Source organism: Dasypus novemcinctus, chromosome 2, assembly GCF_030445035.2.
Source record: "Dasypus novemcinctus isolate mDasNov1 chromosome 2, mDasNov1.1.hap2, whole genome shotgun sequence".
NCBI lineage: Eukaryota > Metazoa > Chordata > Mammalia > Cingulata > Dasypodidae > Dasypus > Dasypus novemcinctus.
Genome location: NC_080674.1, coordinates 44,735,828 through 44,746,124, shown reverse-complemented (window position 1 = coordinate 44,746,124; position 10,297 = coordinate 44,735,828). Strand labels below are relative to the sequence as shown.

The window sequence follows — 10,297 nt, the reverse complement described above, 5'->3', positions numbered from 1 at the left end:
AATGAAATGAAGAATAGGTGGGAAGCTATTGACATGATCTGACTTGTGATTTAACAGGATCATTCTAGGAACTGTGTTAATAAGAGATTGGAAGGAGGCAAGAGGAGAGACGGAAGACTAGTTAGGTTTCTGTAACAACCTTGGGAAGAGATGATGGTAATTTGGGCCAGAGTAGTAGCAATAGAGATAATAAGATGTATGGATTCTGGTTATGTTTTGAAGGTGAATCTCTCTGGACTTTCCAATGGAGTCAGAAGGAAAGAAGATGTATTAGCTGAATTAGAAGGAAAGATTTGGTATCAGCTGAAGTGGGGAAGATAAGGAAAGAGTAGATATGGGGGAGGGAGTGGGGGGAATTCCAGAAGTCTGTTTTTGCCATGTTAAATTTGATATACCCATTAAATTCCAAGTGGATATGCCAAGAAAACAATTATATATATGTGTGTGTGTGTGGAATTCAAGGAAAATTCCAGGATAATTATGAAAAAGTGTTGTTAGGATTTAAAGCCTTGAGATTTACTGAGATTACCAAGGAAATGAGTGTAAGTAAAGAAAAGTAGAGTTCCGTGTACTGAGCCCTGGGCAGGAACCAGCAGTAGAGACTGAGAAGCCTCAATGAGGATTATGAAACCAGGAGACACTTGGGTTCTGGAAGCCAAGTAAAGAAGGCATTTTGAAAAGAAAAGAGAATAAAAAGAAGGAAAAATGGAAATAAATGATTAACTATGTCAAACATTGCTGAAAGAGCAAATAAGATGAGTATTGAGCATGAACCTTCAGATTTAGCAACTGAAATTCACTGTTGACAAGAGAACTTTCTCTGGAAGGATAGAGACAAAACCATGACTTGAGTAGATTAAAGAGAATGGAAGAATGTCTAGTTACGTACACAAAAGAAGTGAAAGCAGGGATTCAAACAGATATTTGCATACCAATGTTCATAGCAGCATTATTCACAATTGCCAAAACATGGAAGCAACCCAGGTGTTCATCAAGGAATGAATGGATAAATAAAATGTAAATACATATAACTAAATACTAGCCAGCCAGGAAAAGGAATGAAGTTCTGATACATGCAACAACACAGATGAACCTTGAAAACATCATGTTGAGTGAAATAAGCCAGACACAAAGGGACAAATATTGTATGATTTCAGATATGAAATAATTAGAATAAGCAAATTCATAGAGTCAGAAACTAGAATAAAGATACCAGGGACTGGGGTGGAGGAAGGGAACAGGGAGTTAATACTTAAATTGCACAGAGTTTCTATTTGGGATTATGGAAAAATTTGGTAATGCATGGTGGTGGTAGCATAACATTGTGAACTTAATTAATAGCAATGAATTATATATTTGAATGTGATTAAAAAGGAAATTTTTAGGTCGTATATGTAACCAGAACAAAATTTTTAAAAATCCCATAGACCTATTCAACACAAATAATGAACCTTTAATGTAAACTATGGGCTATAGTTACTAGTATAATTTTAATAATATTCTTTCATCAATTGTATCAGTTACCACACTAATGCAATGTGTTAATAATAGGGAAAACTGTGTGTGTGAAGGGGTATATAAGGGAACTATGGATTTTTTGCATGCTTTTTCTGTAACCTTACAACTTCGCTAATAAAAAAAAAGGAAGAATTTTTTCAAAAGAGAGAATAGGAGAGTCTAGACCACACTTTTGAAGGGTATTGCTATAAAGGAGAGCAAAGAAATGGAGTGATAGCTAGAGGGAAAAGTGGAGTGAAGAGTGGATTTATTGAAGACTATAACACATTAGATAATATCTTATAAGTAGGTGAATGAGAATAATTCAGTAGGAAGGAATATTGATGATACAGGAAAGACTGAAGGGTATCATTGGAGCAATATTTTTGAGAAGGTGAGGAAAATGGAATATGATGGACAATTGAAAAGGCTGTTTTTGGAAGGAACATAGACATTTCATCCACAGTAGCAAAAAGGAAGGCAAGGTACAAGGATGAAGATTCTGCTGGATAGCTAGGATGAAGGAAATTGGGGACCTTTTCAAATTACCACACTTTTCTCAGTGAAATGGAAAGCAAATTCATCAGCTAAGAGTGAGATGAGTAGATGTTGTGAGGTAAGAGAGAAGAAAGGGCATGAAATAGTCATTTATGATCCTTTCTAATTAAGAATTAGGGATTTCTTTCATCTAGGATAGCTTACCCATCTCATCTACCTCAACTGCCAATCCTGATTTAGGGAGGGTATCACAGTGAGCCCAACCTGGTAGAGCAAACCATGACTCAGTCAAATTCAACTATGTTTCAAGGGCTATTTGGGATGGAGCTTAGGGTGGGCTCTGTTTCTATCACTTAAAATCTTTGTAGCACCATATCATCCATCTTCGTGTCCAATCACAGCAATCCAGTAGACACTAGCTCCATTCTGAGTGCAGGACAGAGCCTCTTTTATTGCTTAGAACACCTACTTGGAAAAAGCTGTACCAGTTTTCCCTGGTAGGCATCCAAGGGATTCTGGAGTTTGCAATGACTCAGGGTGAATCCAAAATTATCTTCTTTCCCTCCAGGATATCTACCATAGAAGGATATGTTATAATTTCTATGCCCCAGGAAACTCTAAGAATTGAACAAATATTGCTCTATTTCCTCTTCCCCTGTTTCCATCATTATATTCTTCATTATATTCTTGTCCTGAATAAATAGTCAGTCCTTCTTCTGCATGTACAAAGCTAGGCCTTCTGAATTGGGAACTATACTTATCTTCCCTTATGAAAAGAATAAATTGCAATATGAAAAAGGTTTTCTAGCATAAAAGAAATGTCACACATGTGCTATCTCATTTAATACTCTCAAAAACCCTACTAGAAAGGCATCCATTTTTTAGGTAAGGGAACTGTGTTTCTGGGATTTTAAATGGCCTTTCTAATTTCAACAGCAAAAAAGTAATGGATGACTTTTACCAAGATCCTCCGACTACAGATGCCATGATCTTTTCACTGGACTACACTACAATTACCCATCTTTCTCTCAGTCATTTACCTCCTTTCCCACAACAATTACACTACTATTTTGCAGACCCAATGAGATTCATGATGATTTCAGTTAATCTAAGCTCACAATATTTAACTGGAAATTGGTCGACTGCAGACATGTAGTATATTAAAGAAAGATTCTAAACTCTTTAGTCAGTTGAAACAGAGTTTTCATCAGTAAAAACAGAATAGTTTAATTTCTCACTAGTTAATAATGTGCTTTAAGGAATGCTTAAATTTCCCTAAATTACAGTGCTCTGGAGAATCTGCAAACCAATTCTTGTCAGTCAACATTCTGGAAATTAAAGTCACCAAGGGCCTCACAGATCAGGGAGACCAAAAGAAAGAAACAAGAGTAGCAAAAAAGATAGAAAAGGAAAATCAAAGGACAGGGATGTGGGGAGAGAAACTGACATTTATCTAGCATTCTATTATCCGCCAGGCACTTTATACATGGTTTTTATGTCAATCTTGACAACCATGAAGTAATAAAGAAGCAGGGCCTCTCACAGGATAATAGTGTTCTCAGGAGAACAAAATTTGTAAGTTAGATTTAAACCCACAACTGCCTGGCTCTGAAGTACAAGAAACAAAGAGAAAAGGCATTCTACTCCCAAGAGTCTGGAAATATTTATGGATAACAATATGGTTATAGTAAGAATATTTATGCCAAGATTACATTCAAAGTGTCCTGACACGATGAAGTTTATGTCACCTGTTAGTTCTTCCTGCAATTGCTCCTTAGCCATCACTATTGATCTGATTTGATTGCTCTGCATTTTCTTTTGACCGTTCCTAATGGTGGTTCTCAAGGACTAGTTACAACATGTGTCTGCTCAACAAGATATAAATATTTATTTATCTAAGCACTTAAACAAAAAGAACAAGACCTAATATCCCCATAATGTGCTAACTCAGGCAATTATCTGACACAAGTTCAGAATTTTAAGATGTCTTATCTTGAGAAGCTCTTGATAAATCCTGCTGTCTTCCCATTCACACTGTTTTCTTGTATGAAGAGCTTTTTACTGAGACAGGTCAAAAGAAGACAATTTTACCAAAAGAATAATGTATAGTTCAAAGTTTCACTTATTTCCATAAGTTTGAAAAGAGGATTTAGTGTTTTACTGGGTATGGGGGATAGGAAAAAAAGGGGTTCAATGTTATTCCCACATTCCTAACAAGTGAATTGAGAAATGATTTTGCCATTTACTAAAATGGAAGGTATTCAAGGAAGAGCACCTTTGGAAAGAAGGATCATTGATTGAGCTTTGGACATAATGAGTTTTAGATATCTGTGTTATACAGGATAGTACTAAGTAGGCAGCTGGGTGGTCCTGCTGAATATATAAATATAAATTGAATAGCAGGTTAAAAACTCCAGATGTATTTAGGAACATAGCCTGCATTAAAATAAAACTGTATCTCAATTATTAAGGTTGTATTGAATGATTGGCAACAGGACATGGAAATGAGCAAAGGAGATACTATTAATGAATCTCCATGGTAACTAGTATTGTCCTCCCACATGGACCCCAGGCTAGCTGTCATAATCAACCTTAAACCTCTATTATCTAAGTGTCTAATTTGGGTAGGAGTTCAGCTACCTACAAATGGACATGAAGATGGGATGGCAACACTGTCAAGAACTTTATTTCCTGAGAGGTGGTACAGGCTAAAATTTTAAGTATAAAAGAACCTATTCATTGATGAAATTTTCACAATGTAGATTAAACAGAAGCCAGAGGCTAACATCAAGAAAAAGAACATAATTCATCAAGAATGAATTAACTTGACCTAGATGGAACATGGGGTAATAAAAAATATCTGCTGCACCTCATGCTTATGATTAACCCAGGGTAATGATGCATGAGTGAAAGACATTTAATCGTTGGACAGTTCTGGTCGAAAATATCAATACAGGCTCATATATATACAGGTTATTTGTTCAATCAACAAACATTTGGCAGACTCTGTATTAGGTGCTGGGAATTCAGAAAGAAATAAAATGTTAGCTTCTTTCATCATGGAAGCAAATTTTAGGGAATAAAACAGATGAAAACCAAACTGTTACAAAGCAAATGTGCTAGAGGTAAATATTCATTGCCATGGAAACATGCAGACAGAATCAATTAAATTGGTTGGGGGTGATGGCATTTGAGGTAGATGTTATTGGACAAATGTTTCAGAAGGAGAATAGTAGAAGGATTTTCAAATTCTAAGGAATAGCATGGCAAAAGAATGGAAGAATGAGAAATTGCAGTGGGCACAGTGGCCGAGACACAGGTATATTAAGATAAACAGTGTTGCTCCTCAGCCTTTCCCCCTTCTTTAAGCTGAGTCGCCATATATTTGTGATGCCATGTGGAAGCCGGGGCCATACTTCACACATGGCCCCTCAGGCCATCTGGGCACCTCAGATGAGAGCTGCTCCCATACCAGCACCAGCAGCTCAGCTACCAGCAGCAGCATGTACATCTGTACTTGGCTAACTTGCTGCTGCACCTCAGCAGCCAGGCCCAATGGCCTAGACGGAACCACTGCAGCTGGCGTGGCTGTGAGCTATTCTGTTGGGCCCGCACTGGGCCATGCCATCACTGCGGACTTCAGTGGAGGGAGGACTGCTGAGCCCTCAAGGCCTGACGTCACGTACCAGGAGCATCAGGGAGCCCAGCCGGCATGCCTCCAGCAGCAGCAGCAGTTTGGTCCTTGCCACCAAGAGATGAAACTGTTTTTGGAGTGTGCCCAGAACCAGGTGTCCCTAAGCTTTCTGAAGGTTTCAGCAAGGTGCTGAAGCAGTACAAATTTGCAAATGGTTTAGCAGAATCAAGAAGTTGAAAATGAAGAAATGGACAATATACTCTTATGACCAAGATAATTTAGTGTAAAATTATAATTGATAGTGAAAGTGTTAAGTGCAAAACCACTAGTTAAACCTCTCCTCTATCAGTAATAGCTTCTTTGTTTCAAAATCACAATGGAAGAGGCTGTTCTTATTGTATAGAAGTCCACTGAGATGGTGTCGATTTTGGGACTGGACAGATATTTGTGTGACCTCCTTAAGCCAGTTGCTGTGATGTTATTATTTGTGAAGTAATTAGAATAAAGTGATTTCTTGAAAAAAAAAAGAAGTGGAAGAAAAGTCTGGAATGGTGGGTTGGATTTTGTGTACTGGGCCATGAATTTTATCCTGCAGGTAATATGGAAGTACCTGGTTTGTTCCCAAGTTGGAGGTGAGCCATGTACCAGCATGGTTCTGTGAGCTAATTCAGAGCTAGATCTGTGAACCAGTTGAGCAAGAATAGAGTAAAATCAAGGGTCCTAAGTTCTGAAGAATCCAAGATTTGTTTAATTGGTCTCTGGCTAAGACATGGATGAGCTGGCCTGATTAAGAGGCATGCAAGTGGGGACTTCTCACATAGGGAGACATCGATAATTGTTAAGCAAGAGGTTAGCATAATGAGGTTGATATTTTAGAAGCATTGCACTGCGTATGGTGAAAGTGGTGTGGGGATATAGAAAACAGGTTCAGGAGAGCATGATTTGTGAACATGCATGACAGAGCTGATGAGGGCCTGAACTAGGGCAATGTCCATGGGCTGGAGTAGTTCGATCAGGTAGGAGAAAAATAGTATGATGGCAGACTGTTGGGAAGACTTCTCAGGGTCATTTGCAGGATGGGTAGAATTTAGCTTGATAGTAAGAAATGGGGAAGGGATTCCATATTGGAGGGAAGAGCGATGGAAATTTTGACAGGAATGCAGATTTGGCAGAACCTCAAGGCTGACCCCACAGGCCATTCTTATACTCATATCTGGTTCTTCGTATGAACTCTATCTCTAGAAAGAATTTCCAGGTGAATCTCAGAATCATATTATTTACTGTAAGAAGTCCAGTGACTTCCTGCATTTGTCACCTCTGGAAGTTTCCACACAAACACCTGTGGTGGAAACCAATAAAGCAAGAGCTAGTCTGTGGGTTTGATGTCAATTAGGAGTTTACTGAAAAATTTCCAGAGGTCCTGAAAAATCCATTCCCATTATTTCTGCAATCTATGAGCTCTTCCCAAATGTGGCTGATCTTTGACACAGGATTATGCACCATGAAAACTTGAGCTTTGACCACATAGCAGCTAAATGATTGAGAATTACCTTACAATAGGAAAAGATGGCTGCTAGTCAAAGAAAATAAAGGATATCTGCAGATTGAGCTGCCACAGCTTCAACTGAGACCATCTGCTGACTGGCCACTGCTTTTTAATGATACTATTGACGTCATATGGTGTCTAGTGCACCTAGCTATTTTTAGATATCAATTGAAAATGCAGCAGCTCTCAGTGCTCTGAATTAGATCACAGACCAGCAATGAAACGCAGGCCTTAGCCATAAGGTAGATGAAAAGGCACTTCTGGTTTATGTAAGAGAGTATGAGTTTTCCTCAATTTGCCCTGGAGAAATTTTTCTGGGAGTCAATTGGACAAATCACTGGCTGCTTTTCTTTTCTTTTTTCAGTGTTTGTAAAGAGGGAAGAAAAGGAATATTTTGCTTTGCTGATCTGAGAATAATTACCAGAAAACTGAGCACAATACATAGAGCAAGCCAGTCAGCTTTAGGAAAGCAGCAAGATTGTCAGTGGTAGGCAAGGAAAGAGCACAAATGAAATCCTTGGTGCCCTTTTCTCAGTCCTAATGTTAGTTCTCTTAATGCAGGCCTTCTGAGTCTCTTAAAAAGAAAGTAGATGATCAAGTTCCGGTCCAAGAGCTCATCCAAGCCTCAAGGCTTGAAGGGGAATCTTTTGTTACTTTTGAGGATTAGGGATTCTGAAGAATTCCTCCAGTTGGTATATTCTGATAAAATGCTGTCAAAAATGCTTCCTAATGTTGACAAATAAGAATCCCTGGCCAGAAAACCTTATGCATAAGCACACAAAAGCATCATGGCTATTATTGATATTATCAGCAAAATCCCTAATGTGGCTTTGAACATATATCCATGTGTCTTTTGATTAGAAGTAAAGCAAATAAATGATCAACAAACATCACATGGTACATGTTCAAGAAAACCTGTAAACCATTATGACAAGGATCATATAATGGATTTTTAAATCCCTTTATATAAAATCAGTCCCTGTGATATACTATTTTCCTTGTTGCAGAAGGTTGAAACTCACTATTTTTTTAAAGATAGGGGTGAGGTGGACAGGAATAAACATTCAAATTCAAAACCATTGACTTCTTGTGATTCCATATTGTTGCTTTTTCTGTCCAGATAAGTGTATACATCCCAAAGGATCCAGTAAGACCATTTGTTTGCTGGGTTGTGTTGTATGGCTGCACTTTATCAATTCTGAATTTTAAATTGCAGATGATAATATCAGTTCCCAAATGTCAGACATCATGATGAATTGGCTTTTCAACTTCTCAAGCCATTCACTTTCCTTGTTTCTGAAATGTCAAACGTGAAGCCTCCTGATAACAGAGCTGTGCAAACCATGTGTTTTTTTTGTAGCAGTCATAAATACTTAATGGGCAATTCTTCTGAAGCTTGTTTCGTATGTAAAAGCCTCTGTTTTTGGTTTGGTATTCTAATTGTGACGACTGAGTCAGCTTTTATTAAATCATGAAGCAGAATCTCAGTCTCCAATATTGCACATTTGAAATTATTGATTACACCACTTGTATAGTACTAAGATTTGTGCTTTAAAAATATCAATTAAATGCTTAGTTAATCTCTTGTTTTTAATTTGCCTTTTGTTCCAGGTACATAGATGTTCATATGTTCTTTTGGAATGTGAGGGTAGGGCAGCTTGAAAAAGAAAGAATTTCAAAGCTCATGAATTTTTCTTTACTAACATCTTAATCTAGCAAAACTGACATGAGAATTGCTACTTTGCATTTCCTATGTTGTTGCCATAGAGTAGTACTAGAAACTGAAGTGTTTGTTATGCTTTCCTTCTATTTTGATGAAAGCTCAAAAGGAAATACCCATTGTTGAAAGGCACAGAAATTAAATCAAAGATTGTTTGATGGGTTGGCTGATTTATTTATACAGTTATTCGTTTCCTCATTCATTCATTCAACACATAGTTATAGGCTATCTACTATGTTCCAAGCTCTAGGATACCTAGGAAATACAACAATAAATAGAGCACAATTGCTGTCCTTGAGGAGTAACTATTTAAGGCTGAAGTTGGCTATACCATAGCCATAGATAAGAATGAGTAGATCAAAGATTATTCATTTCTGCTCTCTGGACATTACTTTGAAGTTAAGTTTGTGTAGTGCTGAAAATTAATATTACACAATAATTCTTTAAAAACGTTCCTAAACTGTAATCTAACATAGGATACTCCTCCTTTGCTTGGCCCACATTGCCATTTAGAATTTATCCTATTGAATTTATCCTATTATTCACAGTTACACCTTCTCTATTTTAACATGTGTGCAATAAAAAAAGGCAGAGCATGGTGCCCTTGTATATTCCATAATACAAACAAACACAGATCTCTAACAAGGACCCTCATCCAAACAATCTTACATGTTGCTTCCATTTTCAGCGGATTATTTCTCCATTTTCTTTTTTTACTCTCAGGAAAACAAGTTAGTCTTCTAGGTAATTTTGATGATCCTTCTTACAGAGAATGCATGAATGTTTCAGATAGCTTAATTGATTACCAAAAATATCAACACAGAATACTCGAAAACACTTCTTCCATACTAACAAGGGAAGATAATAATAATTATATTACATATGCATAAAATATTTTTGGAAGGTTGAACAAGAAACTGGTAGCATCAGTTGGCTCTACTACTGGGATCTGGGTAACTCAGAGGCAGTGGTGAGAGGAACATTTTCCTGAATGTCTTTATGAATCGTTCGAGGATGTGTAACAAATGTATATACTACCTGTTTAAACACACACATATGGGAGTGGGTATAGTTCAGTGATTTGAGTACCTACTTCCCATGTGTGAGCTCCCATTTTCAATCCCTGTTGCCTCCTAAAAAATTAAAATAATAAATAAATAAATTTTAAAAAATTGTGGGAGAAACACCCTTATTATTTAAAACACACACACACACAGGTATGTACATGACTAGAAAAATCACAGACCCACTAAATAGTATATTCACACTCAGTTTCAAGCTCCTCCCTCCCCCCATTGACCTGACTCTCTTCTATCCTACAGTCCTAAAATACTCAGTTATTTCCTCTCCCAGGTCAAATCATCAGTCTCTTCCTCATTCCATTTTGTTCTTCTGCACCCTC

General features: G+C 37.4%; 1 pseudogene; it reads left to right on the top strand.

Moving 5' to 3' along the window:
* Window positions 1-5,385: 5,385 nt before the first annotated feature.
* On the top strand, window positions 5,386-5,916 carry LOC101434485 (coiled-coil-helix-coiled-coil-helix domain-containing protein 2 pseudogene; annotated as a pseudogene).
* The last annotated feature ends 4,381 nt before the right edge of the window (window positions 5,917-10,297 follow it).